The following is a 23,826-nucleotide window of genomic DNA, read 5'->3' on the forward strand; positions in this document are numbered from 1 at the left end:
TTAAAAAGCGATTATTCAAACACCAAAAAATAGGGACTTTTGGTGGTAAGGTCAAGAGTCTATGGTATTTGGGACAAGATTTCATCCATTATCTACTTTCTGGCGTCTACATCCCAGACTGCTACAGTCGAGAAGACAGAACTTCATCTCTAGCTTCCAGTCAGAAGGGTTTTTTCTAAGAGGGGCAAAAAGTCATCCTACTTCACCTGCCTGTTGCTAAGGGTAAATCTCAGGGAATTGTGCCCAACTAATGGGGGCTTACTTTAAGTGAGGTATGCTGAGACTATAGGGTTCTCAATCTCCTGTTCCCCGTTTTTTTAAGGCAGAACTTCTGAGAGGGAAACCAAAATTACCACAGGCTGCTGCCTTCCTTCACCATGCACTCAGTTCCTAGAGCATGAATGTCACTTAAAGAGAAACTCATTATGTCCTACACCTCCAGCACTAGAGCCTTGTTCAAAATTTCATCTTGTGAGAGAAGCAAGTTCTAAAACACACATCTCTTCTCAAAGGAAATGATTTCATTTGCAAAAATGACGTATGGAGAAGTTCAAACCTAAGGAAATTCTCAAGAATAGTGGAGGTTGTGGTGAAAGGAAGTTAAGAAGAGATTCATGAATTTGATGAACATAAAGCCTATACTGTAAGATGGCTGATTTGCAATAGAGAACTGGAGAATAAAAAAAAAAAAAAATCAAACTTGGATCTTAGAAACTAGTCCTTCAAAGGAATCACAATTGAACTGGACTAGTTTACAGAGACATCAGTACTCCAGGGGATTTTTTCAAACAATAGAACAATAATCCAGCAATCAATGGAGTATAATAGCTGGACAGGGTCACATAGAAAGAGAAACCTAAGAAAGAAAGAAAAAAATCAATCTCTATTTGCAAATTATAAGAACTTAAATGTGCATAATCCTAAGGAATCCACTAAAATTTTATTAGCACTAATAAATGAGTTTAGTAAGGTTGAAAGATGTATGATAAATGCACAGAAATAAATTGGTATTTCTATACACTTAATGAATAATCCAAAAAGAAATTAATAAAATCATTCCATTATCACAATTCTCAAAGAATAAATACTTAAGAGTACACTTAACAAAAGAAATGCAAAACTTGTATTCTGAAAGTTATAAAATATTGTTCAGTGAAATTAAAAGAAAACATAAGTAAATGGGAAAACATCCCATGTTTACATATCAGGAAACTTGACATTGTTAAAATGCAATATTTCTCAAACAGTTCTACCAATACAACTCAAGCCCCATCAGAACAGCAACTGATTTATTTATAGAAATTGACAAACTGAGTCTAATATTCACATAGAATTAAGAGGTATCCAGAGTAGTCAAAACAATCCTGAAAGATTTAGTAGGACAATTTGTACTTCTCAGTGTTAAACTTACTACAAAGCAAAGTAATCAAGAAAGTGTAATGCTAGTAAAAGTTTAGACATAGATCAATGGAATAGAATTGAGAGTCCAATAATAAACCTATACATTAGCAGTCAATTGATGTTTCTAAAAGGGTATTGAGACCATCCAGTGGGGAAGAATAGTCTTTTGAATAAATGATACTGGGAAGATTGGCTAGTCACATACAAAAAATGATGTAGACTTCAAATTATTTACCTCACATTGTATATTTTGTATATAATGTGCTTCACATCATATGGAAAAGTTAACTCAAAGTGAATCAAGGACCTAAATCTAAATTTAGAGCTAAAACTAAAAAAACTACATAACAGTAATACTTCAAGACTGTTTTTGTCAAAGGATTCTGAGATGTGACACAAAAAACATGAGTAAGAGAAGAAAAAGTAAAAAAAAAAAATTGCATATTATTAAAATAAAACTATTGTGCTTCAAAGAACACCACTAAGACAACAAAAAATAACATGCAGAATGGAAGAAAATATTTGCTCTCCAATATGAAAAAATATGAGAAAAAATGATACATTTGATGAGGATCTGGCATCTAGAATACCAAAGAACACTTGTAACTTAATAATAAAAAGGGAAATAACACTTTTAAAATGGGAAAAGGACATGGATAAAGGAGTCTTCAAGGAAGGTATTCAAATGGCCAACAGACAAGTGTAAAGATGCTCAGTATCATAATAATTAGGAAAGTGGCTGGGAAAAATACTAATTACCAAAGCATACACAATAAGAAATACTCTTAAGGAAACTGTCAGTAAGCAAAAATCTTTCCATGAATAAATGCGAAGCTATAATGGCTTTTTTGGCAGGTTCTATCAAATATTTAAGGAAAAATATAATGGTCAATCTTGTACAAATTGTTCAGGGTATACTTACCAAGGCATTTTGTGAGTCCAGAATAGAATTGGCATAAAAATACAACAGAAGCAATTAAAAAAATACAATTTATAGGTCAATTATACCCATGAACACAAATGTAAAAGTCAAAATAAAATTCAGCAATAAAAAATGAAGGCATAATATGTCATTACCAATTTGAGTTTACCCAGGGAATGCAAGGATTAATATTATAAATTAATGCATTTTACTATATTAATGTTTATTTAAGATTACATAGCATTATTACAAAGTACATAAAATGTTTAAAAATGATTTTAAAAATTATTTTAAGTGGTGCAGGGTAAGAATTTGAAAAAATTTAACATCTCTTTGTGATTAAAGCATTTTATCACACTAGGAATAGAGGAGACCATTCTTAATCTAATGAAGAGTAAAAAGAACTGTGGTCAATATATTTAGTGGTGAAAAGAGGAAAATGTTACTTTGGGGACTAAGATGAAAGAATGATGACATGGATCATATGCTCACATACAAAAAAAAACTAAAGATAAAAATCAGCAAAATTATTAAATGTATAGTTAGACTAAGAAAAAAGAAAAAGGCTCAAATAACAATAATCAGAAATGAAAAAGGAAGACATTACAATTCATGCCATAGAAATAATAAGAAAAATAATGGAGTTCTCTAAACAGTTATGTCAATAAATTAGATAATCTAGAAGAAATACATACATTTTAGAAACATAAAATTTCCCAGTATTATCAGGGAGAACTAAAAAATCTGAACAGACTTATAACTACCAAGGATATTGAATCAGTAATCAAAAACCTCCCAACATAGAAAATCCCAGGGCAAGATGGCTTCACTGGATGATTCTATCAAATACTTAAAGAATTTACCCAAGTCTTTCTCAAGTTTTTCCAATTATTGAAGAGAGAAGAATACTTTTAAACTCACTTGATAAGCCTGGCATTGCTCTAATGCCAAATGAGACAAAGTTATTATAAGAAAGAAAATTGCAGATCAATATTCCTGATGAATATCAATGCAAAAATGCTTGGAAAAAAAAACCCTAGGAAACTAAATTTAACCACACATTAAAAGGATTATATACCATAACCATGTTGTATTTATTTCTGGAATTTAGGGATGGTTTCTTATGTGCAAATGAATTGAAGTAATATATACTGCATAAAAGAATGAAGAACAAAAATCACATGATCATCTCAATAGATGTAGAATAAGCTATCAAAAAACTGTGACTTCTTCATGATAAAAATATTTGATTAACTAGATGTAGAAAGCTGAACACATGAAGGCTATATGTGAAAAGCTTGGGGTGAAAAACTAAAAGCTGACAAGTGTGGTGGTGCATACCTGTAATCCCAGAAGCTCAGGAAGCTGAGGCAGGAGGAACTCAAGATCAAAGCCAGCCTCAGCAACAGTGAGGCATTAAGCAATTCAGTGAGACCCTGCCCCTAAATAAAACACAAAGCAATAGTAACAAAAACAGCATGGTATTGGTACCAAAATAGACAGGTAGATCAATGGTACAGAATAGAGGACACAGTCACAAACCCAAATAAATACAATTTTTTCATACTAGACAAAGGTGCCAAAAATATGCAATGGAGAAAAGATAGCCTCTTCAACAAATGGTGCTGGAAAAACTGGAAATCCATGTGCAGCAGAATGAAACTAAACCCCTATCTCTCTCCCTGCACAGAAATCAACTCACAATGGATCAAGGACCTTGGAATCAGACTAGAGACCCTGCATCTTATAGAAGAAAAAGTAGGTCCAATTCTTCAAGATGTTGGTCCAGGATCAGACTTCCTCAACAGGACTCCCATAGCACAAGAAATAAAAGCAAGAATCAACAACTGGGATAGATTCAAACTAAAAGCTTTCTCTCAGCAAAGGAAACTATCAGTAATGTGAAGAGAGAGCCTACAGAGTGGGAGAAAATCTTTGCCACTCATCCTTCAGATAGAGCGCCAATTTCCAGAATCTATAAAGAACTCAAAAAACTCTACACCAAGAATACAAATAATCCAATCAACAAATGGGCTAAGGAAATGAACAGACACTTCACAGAAGATGTACAGGCAATCAACAGATATATGAAAAAATGTTCACCATCTCTAGTAATAGGAGAAATGCAAATCAAAACCAGCCTAAGATTCCATCTCACCCCAATTAGAATGGCAATTATCAAGAATACAAGTGCGAGAGATCCAAGATGGCAGACCAGACCTTGTCGCTCTGTAACTCCAGTTTCAAGCAGAGGATATCTGTTTCTTGGTGAGGCAGTTTTTGCTGCTTATCGATTCCCTGCTGTTTACCTCATTTGTCTACTGTGATCACCTGCAGTCTGCCAGCATATTGACACCTTTTTTGAATACAGATTGCTCACTGTCAGGCACCTATCATCCGCCATTTGCCTGCCTCTTGCCCGTCCATTGCCTGCCTTTCACCTACCCATCACCCACCACCCAAGGTTCACCTCCCGATCATCCGACAGCTGCCATCAGACTGCAGACCACCAGTTGAGTGCCAGCTGCCTGCTGTTGCCTGGAAGTTCTCTGTCACAGTACCTGCAGGTTTGGTTACACGTGGCTGCCGCCATTTTGAGACAAGAATCAGGCCCTGTAGGACCCCTGGCTGGACTGACTGAGCCCCGTCTCCAGGATCCCTCAGCCCAACCAATCACTGTCTGCCTCTGGGGCCCTCACATCAACTGCTTGCTCCCTGCCGCCAGGAACCCCAGACCAACTGACTGCGACCTATCATCGGGACCCCAGACCAACTGATTGCACCCGGCCTCCAGGATACCACAACCACACCAAACACACCCGACCTCCAGGACCCCTGCCTGACCAACCGCTCCAGGACCTCCAGTTGACCACATCCACACACCAAGCTGCAGCTCCCCACTTGCCAACACATTTGGAAGCCAGAGTGGCCATCTTGGATAATCCTGGAAGCCATAGCTCTGATATTTAGGTGGGGCAAATCCCATCCTGAGATGCCTGCTGGAGACTTGAAACTCATTGTCAGGTACCTCTCATGCATCAGGCTACTGAAGACTGGGAGGTTTGAATATTATATGACTGTTATAGTGTAGATTTTCTTTCTTCTCCTTATTGAACAATTTTAAGTTTTTATTTCCTTACTTTTTTTGGCTCTCTTTTCCTTTTGTTTACCTGTTCCCTCAGAATCTCTTTCTCCCTTTTTGCATGCTTACATCCAATTTCTTTGATTACACTCTCACCCTTTCTATTATCTAGAACTTCTGAATATTCTTTTCTTATCCCATTAACAGCTACATCCTACATCCCTCTGCATCCTCTTGGTCCTCCTTTAGAAACTGCAGACCATATTGCAAACCCATTTGTTATACTTAAGGTAATATTTGAACTCATTCTGTTTATTATGACAATTTTGTTTTTGTCCTCATAGGGGCTATTTGGTCTAGGATTGCATAGTGTCTGAATTGGGCACTGCTAATATTGATCTTCCCTTAAAGAAAAGGTTTTGGAAACCTATAGGGCCACTATAAGCCTATAGGGGTATATCTGCAATACCCCAGATCTGCACTGCTAGAGGGGAAGATACATGAACAACATGAAAAAATAAGGGAAGAAAATGATCCAAACAAATCTAGATTCTATATTAATAGAATTCAATGACAGTATAGTAGAAGAAATGTCAGAAAAGGACTTCAGATTATACATGATTAAGATGATTTGCGAAGCAAAGGATGAGATAAGAGAGCGAATGCAGGCAATGAATGACAATAACAATAAGCAGTAGAAAGAGCAACTGCAGGAAGAAAAGATCATTTCAACAAAGGGAGAGATTCTCAAAAAAACCCAAATGAAAATCCTTGAAATGAAGGAAACAATAAACCAAATAAAAAACTCAATGGAAAGCATCACTAAAAGACTAGACCACTTGGAAGACAGAACCTCAGACAATGAAGACAAAATATTTAATCTTGAAAATAAAGTCGCCCAAACAGAGAAGATGGTAAGAAATCATGAACAGAATATCCAAGAACTATGGGAAAGACCAAATTTAAGAATTATTGGGATTGCAGAAGACACAGAGATACAAACCAAAGGAATGAACAACCTATTCAATGAAATAATATCAGAAAATTTCCCAAACCTGAAGAATGAAATGGAAAATCAAATACAAGAGGCTTACAGAACACCAAATGCACAAAATCACAACAGATCCACACCAAGGCACATTATAATGAAAATACCTAACATTCAAAATAAAGATAGGATTTTGAAGGCTGCGAGAGAAAAGCATCAGATTACACATAGGGGGAAACCAATATGGATAGCAGCCAACTTCTCAATCCAGACTCTAAAAGCTAGAAGGGCCTGGAACAACAAATTTCAAGCTCTGAAAGAACATGGTTGCCAACCAAGAATCCTATACCCAGCAAAAGTAACCTTCAGATTTGAAGATGAAATAAAATCCTTCCATGATAAACAAAAGTTAAAAGAATTTACAAATAGAAAGCCTGTGCTACAGAATGTTCTTAACAAAACATTCCATGAGGAGGAAATGAAAAACAACAATGGAGGTCAGCAAAGGGAGGAACTACCTTAGAGAAAACCCACTCAAAGGAGAAACCAAGCCAAGTTAAAAACCAAAAATAAGCCCAAATGACTGGGAATACGAATTATATCTCAATAATAACCCTGAACGTTAATGGCCTAAACTCATCAATCAAAAGACATAGACTGGCAGAATGGATTAAAAAGAAAGACCCAACAATATGCTGCCGGCAAGAGACTCATCTCATAGAAAAAGCCATCCACAGACTAAAGGTGAAAGGATGGGAAAAAACCTACCACGCACATGGACTCAGTAAAAAAGCGGGGGTTTCCATTCTTATATCAGATAAAGTGGACTTCAAGCCAAGGTTAGTCAGAAGGGAACCATAAATCAGGAAGACATAATGATAGTAAATATAGTAAATATTTATGACCCAAACAATGGTACATCCCTGTACATCAAACAAATCCTTCCCAATTTCAGGAATCTAATAGACCACAACACAATAATTTTGGGTGACTTTAATGCACCGCTGTCACCATTAGATAGATCTTCCAAACAAAAACCAACCAAAGAAACCATAGAACTCAATAACACAATCAATAACCTAGACTTAATAGACATATATAGAATATTCCATCCATCAACAAGTAGATTTACTTTCTTCTCAGCAGCACATGGAACCTTCTCAAAAATAGACCATATGTTATGCCACAAAGCAGCCCTTAGGAAATGCAAAAAATAGAGATATTGCCTTGGGTTCTATCAGATCATAATGGACTAAGAGTAGAAATCAATGACAAAATAAAAAACAGAAATTACTCCAACACCTGGAGACTAAATAATATGCTATTGAATGAAACATGGATAACAGAAAATATCAGGGAGGAGATAAAAAATTCTTAGAGGTCAATGAGAATGATGATACAGCATATCAAAATCTCTGGGAAACTATGAAATCGGTACTAAGAGGAAAATTCATTGCATGGGGCACATTGCAGAAAAGAATGAAAAGTCAACAACTAAATGACCTAACATTACAGCTCAAAGCCCTAGAAAAAGAAGAACAAATTAACAGCAAAAGTAATAGAAGACAGAAAATAATTATGATCAGAGCTGAAATCAATGAAATTGAAACAAAAGAAACAATTCAAAAAATTGGCAAAACAAGAAGCTGGTTTCTTTGAACAAGTAAACAAAATAGACAAACCCTTAGCCACACTACCAAAGAGAAGGAGAGAGAAAACTCAAATTACTAAAATTTGTGATGAAAAAGGAAATATCACAACAGACACCCTTGAGATGCATAACATAATGAGAAGTTACTTTGAAAATCTGTATTCCAACAAAATAGAAACTACTGAAGACATTGACAAATTTCTAGAGACATATGCTCCTCCCAAACTAAACCAGGAGGACATACACAATTTAAACAGATTAATATCAAGCAATGAAATAGAAGAAGCCATTAAACACCTACCATCCAAGAAAAGCCCAGGACCAGATGAATTCTCAGCCAAGCTCTATAAGACCTTCAAAGAAGAACTCTTTCCAATATTTCTCAAAGTATTCCAGGAAATAGAAAAGGAGGGTATCCTACCAAACTCATTCTATGAAGCTAATATCACCCTCATACCCAAACCAGGCAAAGACACATCAAGGAAAGAAAATTTTAGACCAATATCCTTGAGGAATATAGATGCAAATATCCTTAACAAAATATTGGCAAACCGTATCCAAAAACATATTAAGAAAATTGTGCACCACGATCAAGTGGGGTTCATCCCTGGAATGCAAGGATGGTTTAACATCTGTAAATCAATAGACGTAATCCATCATGTCAAAAAACTTAAGGATAAGAATCATATGGTTATTTCAATTGATGCAGAAAAAGCGTTCGACAAAATACAACACCCCTTCATGCTCAAAACACTAGAAAAAATAGGGATAGTAGGAACATACCTGAACATTGTAAAGGCTATTTATGCTAAGCCCATGGCCAACATCATTCTTATTGGAGAAAAACTGAAAGCATTCCCTTTAAAAATGGGAACAAGGCAGGGATGTCCTCTTTCACCAGTTCTATTCAACATTGTCCTCAAAACTCTAGCCAGAGCAATTAGACAGACTAAAGAAATTAAAGGGATACGAATAGGAAAAGAGGAACATAAGCTGTCACTATTTGCGGATGACATGATTCTATATTTAGAGGATCCAAAAACCTCCTCCAGAAAACTTCTAGACCTCATCAATGAATTCAGCAAAATAGCAGGCTATAAAATCAACACACATAAATTTAAAGCATTTTTATACGGAAGCGATGAAACATCTGAAAGGGAAAAGAGGAAAACAACTCCATTTGCAAAAGCCTCAAAAAAAAAAAAAATACTTGGGAATCAATCTAACCCAAGAGGTAAAAGATCTGTACAATGAAAACTGCAAAACATTGAAGAAAGAATTTGAGGAAAACCTTAGAAGATGGAAAGATCCCCCATGTTCTTGGATAGGCAGAATTAATATTGTCAAAATGGCCATACTACCAAAAGTGCTATACAGATTCAATGCAATTCCAATTAAAATCCCAATGATGTACCTTACAGAAATAGAGCAAGCAATCACGCAATTCATCTGGAAGAATAAGAAACCCAGAATAGCTTAAGCAATCCTTAGCAGGAAGAATGAAACAGGGGGTATCGCAATACCAGAACTTCAACTATACTACAAAGCAATAGTAACAAAGATGGCATGGTATTGGTACCAAAATAGACAGGTAGATCAATGGTACAGAATAGAGGACACAGTCACAAACCCAAATAAATACAATTTTCTCATTCTAGACAAAGGAGCCAAAAATATGCAATGGAGAAAGAGTCTCTTCAACAAATGGTGCTGGGAAAACTGGAAATCCATATGCAGCAGAATGAAACTAAACCCCTATCTCTCACCCTGCACAAAAATCAACTCACAATGGATCAAGGACCTTGAAATCAGACCAGAGACCCTGCATCTTATAGAAGAAAAAGTAGGTCCAATTCTTCAAGATGTTGGTCTAGTCTAGGATCAGACTTCCTCAACAGGACTCCCATAGCACAAGAAATAAAAGCAAGAATCAACAACTGGGATAGATTCAAACTAAAAAGCTTTCTCTCAGCAAAGGAAACTATCAGTAATGTGAAGAGAGAGCCTACAGAGTGGGAGAAAATCTTTGCCACTCATCCTTCAGATAGAGCGCCAATTTCCAGAATCTATAAAGAACTCAAAAAACTCTACACGAAGAATACAAATAATCCAATCAACAAATGGGCTAAGGAAATGAACAGACACTTCACAGAAGAAGATCTACAAGCAATCAACAGATATATGAAAAAATGTTCACCATCTCTAGTAATAAGAGAAATGCAAATCAAAACCAGCCTAAGCTTTCATCTCACCCCAATTAGAATGGCAATTTTCCAGAATACAAGCAACAATAGGTGTTGTTGAGGATGTGGGCAAAAAGGTACACTCATACATTGCTGGTGGGGTTGCAAATTAGTGCAGCCACTCTGGAAAGCAGTGTGGAGATTCCTTAGAAAACTTGGAATGGACCCACCATTTGACCCAGCTATCCCCCTCCTCGGCCTATACCCAAACTTCTTAAAATTATCATACTACAGAGATAAAGCCACATCAATGTTCATAGCTACTCAATTCACAATAGCCAGATTGTGGAACCAACCTAGATGTCCTTTAATTGATGAATGGATAAAGAAACTGTGGTATATATATACGATGGAATATTAGTCAGCCATAAAGAATAATAAAATTATGGCATTTGCAGGCATATGGATGAACTTGGAGAATTTCATGCTATGTGAGATAAGCCAGTCTCAAAAAACCAAAGGAAGAATGATCTCGCTGATAAGTGGATGATGACACATAATGGGGGTGGGAGGGGGCAAGAATGGAGGAAGGAGGGACTGTATAGAGGGAAAAGAAGGGTGGGAGGGGTGTGGGGGAAGGAAAAAATATCAGAATGCATCAAACACCATTGCCCTGTGTAAATGTATGATTACACAAATGGTATGTTGTTACTCCATGTACAAACAGAAAGAACATGTATCCCATTTGTTTACAATAAAATAAATTAAAAAAAAAGAAAAATAAATATGTGTACACACACACACACACACACACACACACAAAGACGAAGAAAGGAAGTTTCAACTCCCTACAAAGTATAGTCCTCATTTTCTATCTCTAGGAATAAGATTTTAGTTTCTCTTGGCCAAATTATAGTTATAATGTGTACATGTACAAATATATAATACAAATCACATCATTATGTACAACTACAATGCACCAATAAAAAATGTGCAAAAACAAAAAAGAATACAAACAACAATAGGTGTTGACGAGGATGTGGGGAAAAAGGTACACTCATACATTGCTGGTGGGGTTGCAAATTAGTGCGGTCACTCTGGAAATCAGTGTGGAGATTCCTCAGAAAGCTTGGAATGGAACCACCATTTAACCCAGCTATCCCATTCCTTGGCTTATGCCCAAAGGACTTAAAAGCAGCATAGTACAAAGATGCAGCCACATCAATGTTCATAGCTGCTCAATTCACAATAGCCAGATTGTGGAACCAACCTAGATGCCCTTCAATTGATGAATGGATAAAGAAACTGTGGTATATATACACAATGGAATATTACTGAGTCATAAAGAATAATAAAATTATGGCATTTGCAGGCAAATGAATGAATTTGGAGAATATCATGCTAAGTGAGATAAGCCAATCTCAAAAAAACCAAAGGAAGAATGATCTCGCTGATAAGTGGATGAGGACACATAATGGGGGGAGGGGGCAAGAATGGAGGAAGGCGGGAGTGTATAAAGGGAAAAGAGGAGGTAGGAGGAGTGGGGAGAAGGGAAAAAATAACAGAATGAATCAAACACCATTACCCTATGTAAATGTATGATTACACAAATGGTATCCCTTTACTCCATGTACAAACAGAGAATCAACATGTATCTCATTTGTTTACAATAAAAATAAAATAAAATAAAAAACCACAAAGTAAGACTGGGGTTGTGGCTCAGAGGTCAAGTGTCCCTGAATTCAATCTCTGGTACCCAATAACCAAAATAAAACAAAATAAATAAATAAATAAGTAAATAAAAACTTTCCTTCTAAGATCAGGAACAAGGCAACTCTCATCATTGTTGAACATAGAACTGGAAATAGTATCCAGAGCAATTGGACAAAAAAAGGAAATAAAAGACATCCAACTCAGAAAGGAAGAAGCAAAATTATTTTTGCACACAGAGGACATGAAATTCTATATTGAAAACCTTAAAGATTCCAAAACATACTTATTTGAACTAACAAAGAAATTCAACAAATTTTCAAGATAAAACATCCATACACAAAAATAGATCTTTATATCTATACAATAGCAATGAACATTTAGAAAAGAAAATTAAGGAAACAATTCCATTTACAATAGCATAAAAAATAAATAAAATACTTAGGAATAAATTTAACCAAGGAGGTGAAAAACTTGTACATGGAAAATGGAAAACCATTGTTAATAGAAATTAAAAACAAAAATAAATGAAAAGGGCTGTGGGTACTGCTCATTGGTAGAACTCTTGCGTAACCTGCACAAGACCCTGATTTTGGTCCCCAGCACTGCAAAAGAAGAAGAGGAGAAAGAAAAAAAAAAAAAGAGACATTCATTATTCATAGATTAGAGGACTTTTTATTGTTAAATGTCTGTACTGTTTAAATCCATCTACAGATTTAATGCAATCCCTATTAAAACCCCAAAGTCATTATTTTTTTTGCAGAAATAGAAAATGCTAAAATTTATATGGAATCCCAAGGGACCCTGAGTAGTCAAAACAATCTTGTAAAACAAAACTGGAGGCCCCCATTTCAAAATGTATTACTATGCAACAATAATCAAAACAGTCTGGTACTGGCATAAAGACATAGACCATTGGAACATAATAACCCAGAAATAAGCCCTCCCAGATATGGTCAAATGATGTTTCACATCTGTACCAAGGATGCACAGTGGGGAAAAGACAGTATCTTCAACTAATGGGGCTGGAACACTGAATATCAACATGCAAAAGAATGAAATTTGACTCCTAACCTACACCATATATAAAAATTAACTTAAATGGATAAAAGACCTAACTGTAAGAACTGAAACTATAAAACTTCTAGAAGAAAATACAGACAAAAATTTTAATATGTTGGATTTGGCAATTGGCAATAGTTTCCTGGATACAAAAGACATATGTAATAAGAGTAAAAATAGACAGATTGGACTAGATCAATGGGAGAAAATATCTCAAAATCATATGTCTGATAAAGAGTTAGCATAACACATAAAGACTTGCAATTCAACAATAACAATAGAAACAAAACACCTGATTAGTTTTCAAGATTTTTAAATTTGTTCTTTTTAGATATACTGATGGTAGAGTGTATTTTGACATATTATACATACATGGAGTATAAAGTATTCTGATTAGGATCCCATTTTTGTTGCACATGATGTGGAGTTTCACTAGTTCTGTATTCAGAGGAGAGTTATGTCCAATTCATTTTACTGTCTTTCCTATTCCCATCCCTTCTCCCCTTCGTTCCCCTTTGTTTAAACCAATGAACTTCTATTCTTCCCTCTTCCCCATCTTATTATGTGTCAGCATCCACATACCAGAGAGAACATTTGACCTTTGTGTTTGGGGGATTGGCTTATTTCACTTATCATGATAATCTCCAGTTCCATCCATTTATTGGCAAATGTCATAATTTCATTCATTATGGCTGAATAATATTCCATTGTGTTTATATGCCACAGGTTCTTTATCCATTTTTCTGTTGAAGGGAACCTTGGGTGGTTCCATAGCTTAGCTATTGTGAATTGAGCTGCTATAAACATTGATGTGGCTGCATCACTCTAGTATGCTAATTTTAAGTCCTTTGGGTGTAAACTGAGGAGTGGGATAACTGGTTCAAAATGTCCAATTTTTTTAAAAAAAAAGCTAGTAAAGAACTTGACCAGATATTTCTTCAAAGAAGATACATAAATAACCAAAAAGCATAGATGGATGCTCAGCATTTCCAATCATCAGGGAAATTCAAATCAAAACCACGATGAAATACCACCTCAGAATCCCCAGGAGGGCTACAATTTAAATAAAAAGCACAAAAAAATAACAAACATTATTGTGCTGTTGGTAGGAAGGTAGAATGTTGCAGCCGCTGTGGAGAATAATATGGACATTACTAAAAAAATTAAAAATAGAATTGTAATAAGATCTAGTAATCTTATGTCTGGGTACAAATCCAAAAGAAGTGAAAACAGAATCTTGAAGAGATATTTTTGCACACTCATGTTTATTGCAGCATTAGTCACATAGCCAAGAGATGGAAACAACCTAAATGTCCTTGAACGGATAAATTGATAACCAAAATGTGGTATATACCTAAATGAAATATTATACTTTCCTGGAAAAAAAGGAAATCTTTTCATATGTTACAGCACACTTAAATCTTGAGGGCAGTACAAGTGAAATAAGTTAGTTACAGAAAGACACATACTGCATGCTTTCACTTACATGTGCAGTCGAGCCCTTACAAACAGGAAGTAGAATGGCAGGGATGGGGTGGGGGGATGGAGATGGCTTATCAGTGGGTACAGAGTTTCAGTAGCAAGATGAAATATTCTAGAGATCTACTGTACGCAAATTGTATATAATATATAGTATAGTACTAAATGAATAAGGTGGGAAATTTGATATTGTTTTTATCACAATTAAAAAATCTAGTCCCTGGGATATTTGTGAAATGTGTAAGGATGAAAACGCAATTAAAAAATATTAAGACACATAGATATCTAGGGGAATTAATAATGTCTGTGGATAGGAAACCTCAGTATATCTCCATGTTTTGGTCCATAGATTCAATGTAATAATCTCAGATTTTTTTTTTTTTTGGTGAAACTTAAGAAACTCATTCTAAATTTTATATGGAAATGCTGTTTTAGGCCACAATGCTGCTATAACAGAATACCACAGACTGAGTAGTTTATAATGAGCAGAAATTTATTTGGCTCATAGTTCTAGAGCTGGGAAGTCCACACATTCTGTGAGGGTCTTCTTGCTGTGTCACAATATGGCAGAAGACTTCACGTGGGTGACAGAGAGAGGGAAGGGGGCAAACTCTTCCTTTTATCAGGAACCTGTATCAGCAAAAACTAACCCACTCCTCTGATAATGGACAGAGCCCTCATGACCTAATGACCTCTTAAAGGTCCCACCTCTCAACAACGCTGCTTTTGAAATTGTTCCAATACACAAACTTTGGGAGACACATTCAAACCACAGCAAATTCCAAGACCAAAAATAGCCAAGATGTTCTTGAGGACATATTGGAAGAAAGTGGTAAAACTTGCTCTACCAGATTTCAAACTTGTTCTAAAACTGTAATCATCCACATAATGTGTCATTGGCAAGATGATCTACATAATTTGCAAGACTCATGCAAAATGGAAATACAAAGCTCCTTGCTCAAAAAATATTAAGAAGATCAACAGAGGAAAATTGAAGACAAGGTCTTTGTGAACATGGGGTCCTATGTGGCTCTGCATTTTATGTGCCTGTGAATTTGGTCTGGACTGTTGGTTCGAAAATTGTCTTGAAAATGTAAAAACAAACTCAGGAATCAGAATAGGGAGTCCAGAAACAGTCCCAAAAGCATGTACTCATTTGGTATATGGCAAAGACTGATACCATGGAACAGTAGGGTAGGGAAGTCTTCGCAATCAATGGTGAGAGGACACTTAGTTGTCCAAGTGAAGAAATTATAGACTTAAAAACATGAAAATTTCTGAAAAGGAAGGAAACTGGGACACTGGTTGCAACATAGATGAACCTTGAAGACACTAAGCTAATGAAATAATCCAGATACAAAAGGGAAAATATGATATGATTCCTGTTGTACATGACACCAAGACTCCTAGAAACTCCTAGAAACAGAAAGTAGAATGGTGGTTGCTAAAAGCTGGGAAGAGGGAGAAATAGGGAATTAGTGTTTAATGAGTACAGAAAGATAGAAAGTTCTGGAAATGGATAGTGATGAAGAATGCACAGCAATGTGAATAAATGTAATGCCGCTGAATTGTACCCTTGAAAATGGCTAAATGGTAAATTTTATGTTACTGAATTTTACCACAGTTTTTAAAAAGATTTGAAAAGCAAAACAATATAGCTATAGAATAAGGAAAAATAACTTTATAATCTTAGCATAATCAAAGATATCTTAAAAATATCCAAAAAGTGCTAACAGTGAGATATTTGATAATCTTGATTCATTAGAATTAAGAAACTTTTCTTCATTAATTGACATATTAAAAGAGTGAAAACTTAAGTCACAGAGTGGAATATTTGCAGTATGTGTAATTGGCAAAGAGCTCATATCCAGAATATACAAAGTACACCTAAAAATCAGTAAGGTAGAATAATGAGTAAAATTTACAAAATGATCATCTTGGTCCATTTTGTGTTGCTATGACAAAATATTACAGACTAGATAATTTATAAGAACAGAAATTTATTTTCCCATAGTTCAAGAGATTGGGAAGTCTAAGATCAATGTGCCAGCATCTGGCAGGTGCCTTCTTGCTACACTATGGACATGGTGGAGACATCATATATCAGAAGAGCAAAAAGATGGTAAGAGAGAGAGAGCCAGAGGGGGCAAACTTCCCCCACCCATTTTTAAGGAACCCACTCCTACAATAAGAGAATTAAGTCATTGACTCTGCCCTCATGGCCTTGCTCACCTCTCATTGAGTCCCATCTCTCAACACTGTTGCATTGGGGATTAAATTTCCAACACATACTTTTGGGGGGGACACATTCAAACCAAAACAATAGACAAAATGTTTGAACAGGTACTTAAAAAGAAAAGGTATCCAAATAGCCAATAAACCTGTACATGTTCCTTATCCACATAAATTTAAATCAAAACCTGTTATGATTTTGATATGAGGTGTCCCCAAAAAGTTCATATGTGAGATAATGAAGAATTTTCAGAGGCTAAATGATAGGGTTATGATAACTTTAACCTAATAAGTACACTAATCCACTTGAATGGACTAACTGAATGGCAACTGTAGGCAACCTGGGTGTGTCTGGTGGAGGTAGGTTATTGGGGGTGAAACTTTGAGTATATATTTTGTCCCTGGTGAGCAGCGCTCTCTCTCTGCCTCCCAATTGCCATATGCTGAGCTGCCTTCTTCCTCCTTACCCTTCCATCATGGTGTCCTACCTCATCCTAGGCCCAGAGCAACAGAGTTGACCATCTGTGAACTGAGACCTCTGAAATTGTGAGCCCTAGATAAATTTTCCTCCTCTAAAATTGTTCTTATCAGGTCTTTTGGTCACTGTGGTGAAAAAGTGGACTAATACACAACCAGATAGCTCCATATGCTAAAAGACTGACAACACAAAGTACTGGCAAGTCTTTGAAGTCACAGAAACTCATAGTACTGCTGATGGTGGAATCGCTTTGGAAAATGATGTTGTGTCTATTAAAGCTGAAGATACACATGCCAGAAGCCTTTATTTTCACTCATAGGTACAAATTTCCTCCTGTGTGTGTGTGTGTGTGTGTGTGTGTGTCTGTTGTAGTCAAATATATACACATATATTTTTGTCAATAAGCTTATGTTAGTATTCTGTTACTGTAATAAATACCTGAGATAAAGAGGAATTGTTTAAGTGATAAAGAGGAAATGTTTATTTTGGCTCAGGGTTTTGGAGGTTTTAATCCATGTTTGAATCATAGGCCTTTGGGGCCTATGGCCTATGGCAGGAATGTGTGACAGAGGAAACCTTTTACTTCATGACTGGGGATAAGAGAACAGAGAAAGGCGCAGAGTTCTATTCCTTTGAGGGGAACACCTCCAACGACTGGAAGACTTCTAAGTCCCACCTCTTAAAGATTCCACCACCTCCCAATAATTCCAAGTGGAATTCTAAGTCTTTTTTAACACATGGGCTTTTAGGGGACACTCAAAATCTAAACTATGCTAAGTTCATGATAGGTCTGCTATGAGCTGAAACTATGTCTCTCCAAAATTCCTATGCTGAAATTCTAAGTCTCCAGATGACAGTATTTGCAAATGGGTCATTTGGAAGATAACTAGGTCATGAGGATGGAGGCTTCACGTTGGATTAATGACCTTCTAAGAAGAGACACACTAGAACTTGCTTCCTCTTCCTCTTGTTCCTCCTTGTGAGGACACAGTGAGAAGGCATTCATTTGGCAACTTGCAAGAAGGCACTCAACAAAAACCCAACTATGCTGGCACCCTGATCTCAGACATCTAGCCTCCAGAACTGTGAAAAATAAGTGATTATGATTTAAACCCCATAGTCTATGGTATTTTTATTATAACAGCCCAAACCAACTAAGAGAGTCCTGAAATGAAAATAACAAAAGCATCCATCAACTGTAGAATGGACTAAAAATTTCATGTTCATCCAACAGATTTTATATTACTTCAGAATTATAGATGCATACAGCAATGCAGTTAAATCTTAGTACCATAAAATTGAGAGAAAAGAAAGCAAGATCTAAAGCCATGTCTTCACGGCATGATTCCATTTCTGTACATGGCACCAACCTGCAGAAATGCCCTTATCATGAAAGGATCTTGCTTATGTGGTGAACTATACAGCAGCTTAAGGAAATACTGACTGGGACTGCCAGGTGGTGGAGATGGGGACAGGGAAGAACTGCAAAGGATAAGGTATGCTTTGGACGAAGAGGAGTGGTGGCTATAGAGGTGCTTGCTTTATGATAACTTGCTAGGCTAAACATCTATATTTGAAACATTATTGGATGTGATTCACATTTCACAATAGAGAGGAAAACTAAAATGGAGCATAAAGGTTAGAGCAACTGAAAAAACACTTTCATGTCACTTTGCTGGAAAAGGAAGGTTGCTGGAAGGGGAAGTGAAGATGAGGGGTTCTCCTCTGGTTCTCTCATGTATTTAGTAATATCTTTCTGTCCCCCACACCCTTGACCCCAAATTCTTTTAGGAGCTTGTGCAGGGAAAGGAGAGGGCCCTTCCACACCATGTGTCTCCTTTTTCTGCTTTTTCAGCTAGAGAGGGCCTCTGTGGAAGGCTCTGAACCAGTCACCTGAGCCAGACCTAATGCTTCTCATTATGGGGCATGCTTTTCTGCTTCTTTATGTGCCTGCTTGTTTTTGTTGGATGCTGGATATTGGGTGTGTTACCTTTTTGGATGCTAGATATTTTTTGAAATTCTTATAAAGATTCTTTATCTTTCTTCTGAGATGCAATGAATTTACTTAGAAGTTGTTTGATTTTGTTGACTATTGCTTTATGACATGTCAGGAGGGTTTGAAGTAGTACTCAGTCTAGGGCTAAGTCCAGGCTGCCCACTGAGTACTCTGCCAATACCTAGTGAAGCAGGAAGTGTCCAGTGTGGCATGTGGGAGCTCACAAAGGCACTGGGACCAGTCATTGTCCTTTATTTCCCTAGGGTGGCTCTGCCCCGGCCTCAGGCTTTTTCTTCAGTATGTGCGGCACTGAATACTCAGGGACCCTCTGCAAGATCTCCAGGGATGACTCTTGCCATTTCTTCCTCTGTCTTGAAAACTCTAGCCACGTTGGTCTCTCTGAACTCTCAGTCCTGTTGCATCTGCCCAGGGAGTCCACTTATTCTTCCAGCACTCCCTCCTCCACTCTAGCCTGTTCATGCTCTCTGAGGGCAGGGGGCCAGAGCCCTGGTAGGGCGCACTCTGTTTCCCATCTCCAGGGACTACCATCCTTCCTTGTGTAATATCCTACTGTTCACTTATCATGGCTTGTGTTACTACTTTGGAGGCGGGGGAGGGTAAATCTGGTCCCTGCTACTCCATCTTGGTGAAAGAGGAAGACAGGAGAGGGTTGGTTTAAATGTGGGAGCAATGATGACATGGGAGGACTCTGGTAAAAACGAAAAATTGATGGTGCAAAAGAAAGGGTGGAGAACACACAAGTGATGTCCTTGACAGAGGCAAAAGGCAGGACTAGGGACAGCAGTGAGGGTGGCCAGGACCAGCAGTTCTCAGGAAAGAAGCCTTTGGCCATAGGCAGGGGCAGGCAGAGGTCTTGGAATTTCTCTGAGTACAGAGTCAGTGGACTGGAGGATCCTTCATGATGCCCAGCAGCAGGGAATGCTTGTGGCCCCATGCCAGGAGGGCAGGGGTAAGCCCAGCACATACCAGGTCTATTTCTGGCCTCAGGCAGCCTCACGTGTCTAGGTAGGAGTCTCAGGTCCTGCCTTATGACTATCACAGAAATAGGGTTCCCTGGGTTCATCTAACTGAGGTCACCTTCATAACACTTGCTTTCCAATGTGCTTAGTGCCATGCAAGTCTGTTCAATCAGGCTTGCGGACTTCTCAGAGCCTGGAATCTTCACGGCATTGGTCCTATAGGCCTCTTTCTTTAAAACAGGCCCAAGAACTGCCCTTTTGTTTGGGAAAAGCCAAAAACACTCAACAAGCCTCTGTCCTGAGATCCTCAAGAACAATGTAGCTGTTTCGACTGAGGAACAAGAGTCTCTGTCTGGAAAATCCAAGTGACCTTGGCAACAATGCTGCCAGCAGCATATTCAAGTGGACAGCTCGGGCCACCTGCCCTCTCCCTTCCACATGGTCCTCCAGCCTCTCAGGACACTGTGAGACTATCTGTGTAGAAGCCAGAGGGCAGCCCCACAGGGGTGTCTGGCCTCATGACTGGTAGAGACTCAGTGTTTCCACAAGACACAGAACAGAGGCCAGTTTACATTCCAGCTCTTCCTCTCCCGGGACAGATGTATCTGCATGACCTGTCTTTTTAGATTACAAAGGAGGTCCAGTCAACATGTGATGGACCAAGATAGCCATTCTCTGGGGGTCTCCCTGTGCTGGAGCACCATGCAGGGCGCTGGAATATTGTTCTTTCTTCCTCCTTCACTGGCCTTAGGAAGAGGACAGGAGGCACATCCAGCTTCATCCCCTTCTTCTTGTCTATTCCCAGAGGCAAAAGCAGCATGGGTGATGGGTCTTTAACAATCCAGTCCCAGGGTCGAGTCCCTGACCTCTGTTAGGCAGCACATGCTTGACTCTGTTCTATTGAAGGCCTCCAACTAGGATGCCTGTCCACCTGCAGGCTTGGACTGCAGCATCTTTGTGGGCCCTGTGGACACATTCACACTGAGAGCTCAGCCCTGCAAGCTCTTCTGAGCCTTTGGTTGGATGCAGTCCTACCCCTGTGTGGACCTGCACTAGTTGGCAACTCCAGCCTCTGCAGTGATGTAGGTCCCAGGTCAGTCCCTAGCAGCCAAAGTCAAGACCAACCTCTAGCCACTCTTATCCCTCCTGTGGGAGGTGCTGTTTGCCTCACTCCAGCTTTTGACTGCCCTCTATCACCTGGAGTTGCTTGGCCTCAGACCCCCAGGATATACTGTAATATAAAGCTGCTTCCCCGCCCTTTACACTGCAGTCATTTCCCCACCTCACAACTTACAACCTAGCTTGTCGGTCTGTGAACATCCTAGCTAGCTATTGGTTCATCAGTCAGCTGGCAAGTATCCTCCGTTATTGGTCCCCTGTTGGCCTGCGGGAATTTGACTGCTTAAGAATGCTCCCCCCACCCCCACCCCTTTTTTAAACTCTGTCTCTTCTCCTCGCTTTCATGCTCTCTCCTCCTGGCTTTTCACTCTCTTTTGCGTGGGCTCTCTCTCTCTTTTCCTCTCATTTTCTCTCTTACCCTGCAGGGAGACACTCTGCAAGTTTGCTTAATAAACTCTCTTATGTGAGTTCCCGCGTCTGGAGTGGTTTCTGGGGTCTTACATATACCACTCCTCATAACTCTTTCTCTGCACACTTCCATATTCAGGCAAGATCATGTATGTAGTAAGGGAAGCTGGAGAGGGAACTAGCAGGTACTGCCCCAGATTACCACCTAGGGGAAGATAAAGACTCATTATCATCCTCACCATTGATGTAATCGTTCAGGCAACACTGATGATGGGAGAGTGCTATGTTCTGGGCTCATGGCTTTGCATGCATTGCCTCATCTCAGTTGGCTGCTGAATATACTAATTCTACAGATGGGGAATGGGCTTAGAGAGCTGAAGTGACGTTCTTAGCTTATGTATCTGGACACATAACTGCCAACATGGTAAGATGCCAGATCAGTGACAGTGAGGGACAAAGACTTTCTGGCTGGATAGTCTGGGTAGGTACATAGAGGAGGTGGCATTGAGCTGGGCTCACGGGACAGGCAGGACTTGGACAGACTACAGGGAGGAAGGTCAGAGAATCAACAGTGCAGACAAAGGGAAGTATGAATAAGGGTTCTTGCCTCTGATGAAGCAAGTGCTTGGAAAGCAGGGGAAGCTGCGTCGAGGAGGGTGGAGTGAGACAGGCTTACAACTGGGTCATGCAGTTAATTCCTCAGAGTCTCAGGGGCATGGAAGGACTTCTGAGTTAGGAAGTATCATGCTTGGAGCTACCCTGGTTCCAAAGGGCTGGACCTTTGGAAATCAAAAACAGGTTTGTTTTTGAGTCAGTCACTGGGAGCCCACAGTGAGAACAGACTTATGGAGGTCTACTTCTTCCCTCAGCCCTGCACACTGGGCACCCGCCCACTCCTCCCTACTCCCTACCACAGCCCCCACCATGCTGACCAGCTGTGGTTTTTGCTCATCCTGCCTGCTTCCAACCCCACACGACTGAGCAGCAGCCCACTGAGTCCTTCCTGCACGGGTGTCCACCCTCACTGCTGTGTCTAGACAACAGACACTGCTAGTGCTGGACGGGAGGGAGCAGGGGTGGGGGGACCAGGAAGGGACACAGTGGGGGGCAGGGTGACTGGCCAGAGCTACGTCTGAAATCTTGTTCAAAACCACAGTCAGGGCGGGCTTGTCGGAAAATATTCCTTCCTTGAGACATTGCCGTTTTGCCTCCTTGAATCACCCAGCCACTTCCTTCCTGTGTGTATTTTACGCACGCTAGAGGACAGGGCGGGCTTAGTATGTTTTTGTTTCTTTTAAGTTTTTGTCTATGTTTTGTTGCTTTGGTGAGTTGTAGCCTATGAGGGTGGCATTACTTCTAAGGAGACTTTGTCACTGTACAGGATCCTGGGTATGGCTCAGGCTTTGTCTGCAAGATAAAAAACTTTGCTTGTGCAAATCAGATGGAGGAAGGGTCCTCAGGGTCATTGTTAGGACCTTTCCCATGTGATAATATATTTCATCTCAAAACAACCTGAAAAGGAGGTTCTGGTTTCTTTATAGGTAAAATGTTTAAGGATCAGGGAGGTTAGAGAGCTGGCTGGGGTTTTCTGCCTCTACAGCCTAAGTCCTTTCCTGCAGGCAATGTCAACACGCCCCCCAGTGCCTGTGGCAGGCGAGGGTAGTCTCTGCTAGAGATCATTTCACCCTGTGCTAAAAATGTCTACAAGCCTATTTCCGAACAAGCCAAGGACTTTTGGCTTGCTACTTTTTCTTTCTCTTGAAGCAAACACAGTCAGAGAGTTGTTCAAACTTCTTTGGCTGTGACTCACAGGAAATGATACAAGCTACATGGCAACCCCACACACACATGCTTATATATTTATACACACATGCATGTCTGGATATGTGTATGTAAATATATGTGTATATCTATAACTGATACCATTTTCATAACAAAACACTTACTCTTATGTGTGACGTATCTGCCCTAGAGGTAGTATAGGTGTTTATATGTATGTGTGTCTATGTAGATGTCTGTACATATATACACAGCCCCCAACTTATGGTGGTTTGACTTATGGTTTTTTAACTTCATAATGGTACAAAAGTGATAGTCATTCAGTAGAGATCATACTCTGAAGTTTGGATTTTGAT

This window comes from Sciurus carolinensis, chromosome 2, assembly GCF_902686445.1.
Source record: "Sciurus carolinensis chromosome 2, mSciCar1.2, whole genome shotgun sequence".
NCBI lineage: Eukaryota > Metazoa > Chordata > Mammalia > Rodentia > Sciuridae > Sciurus > Sciurus carolinensis.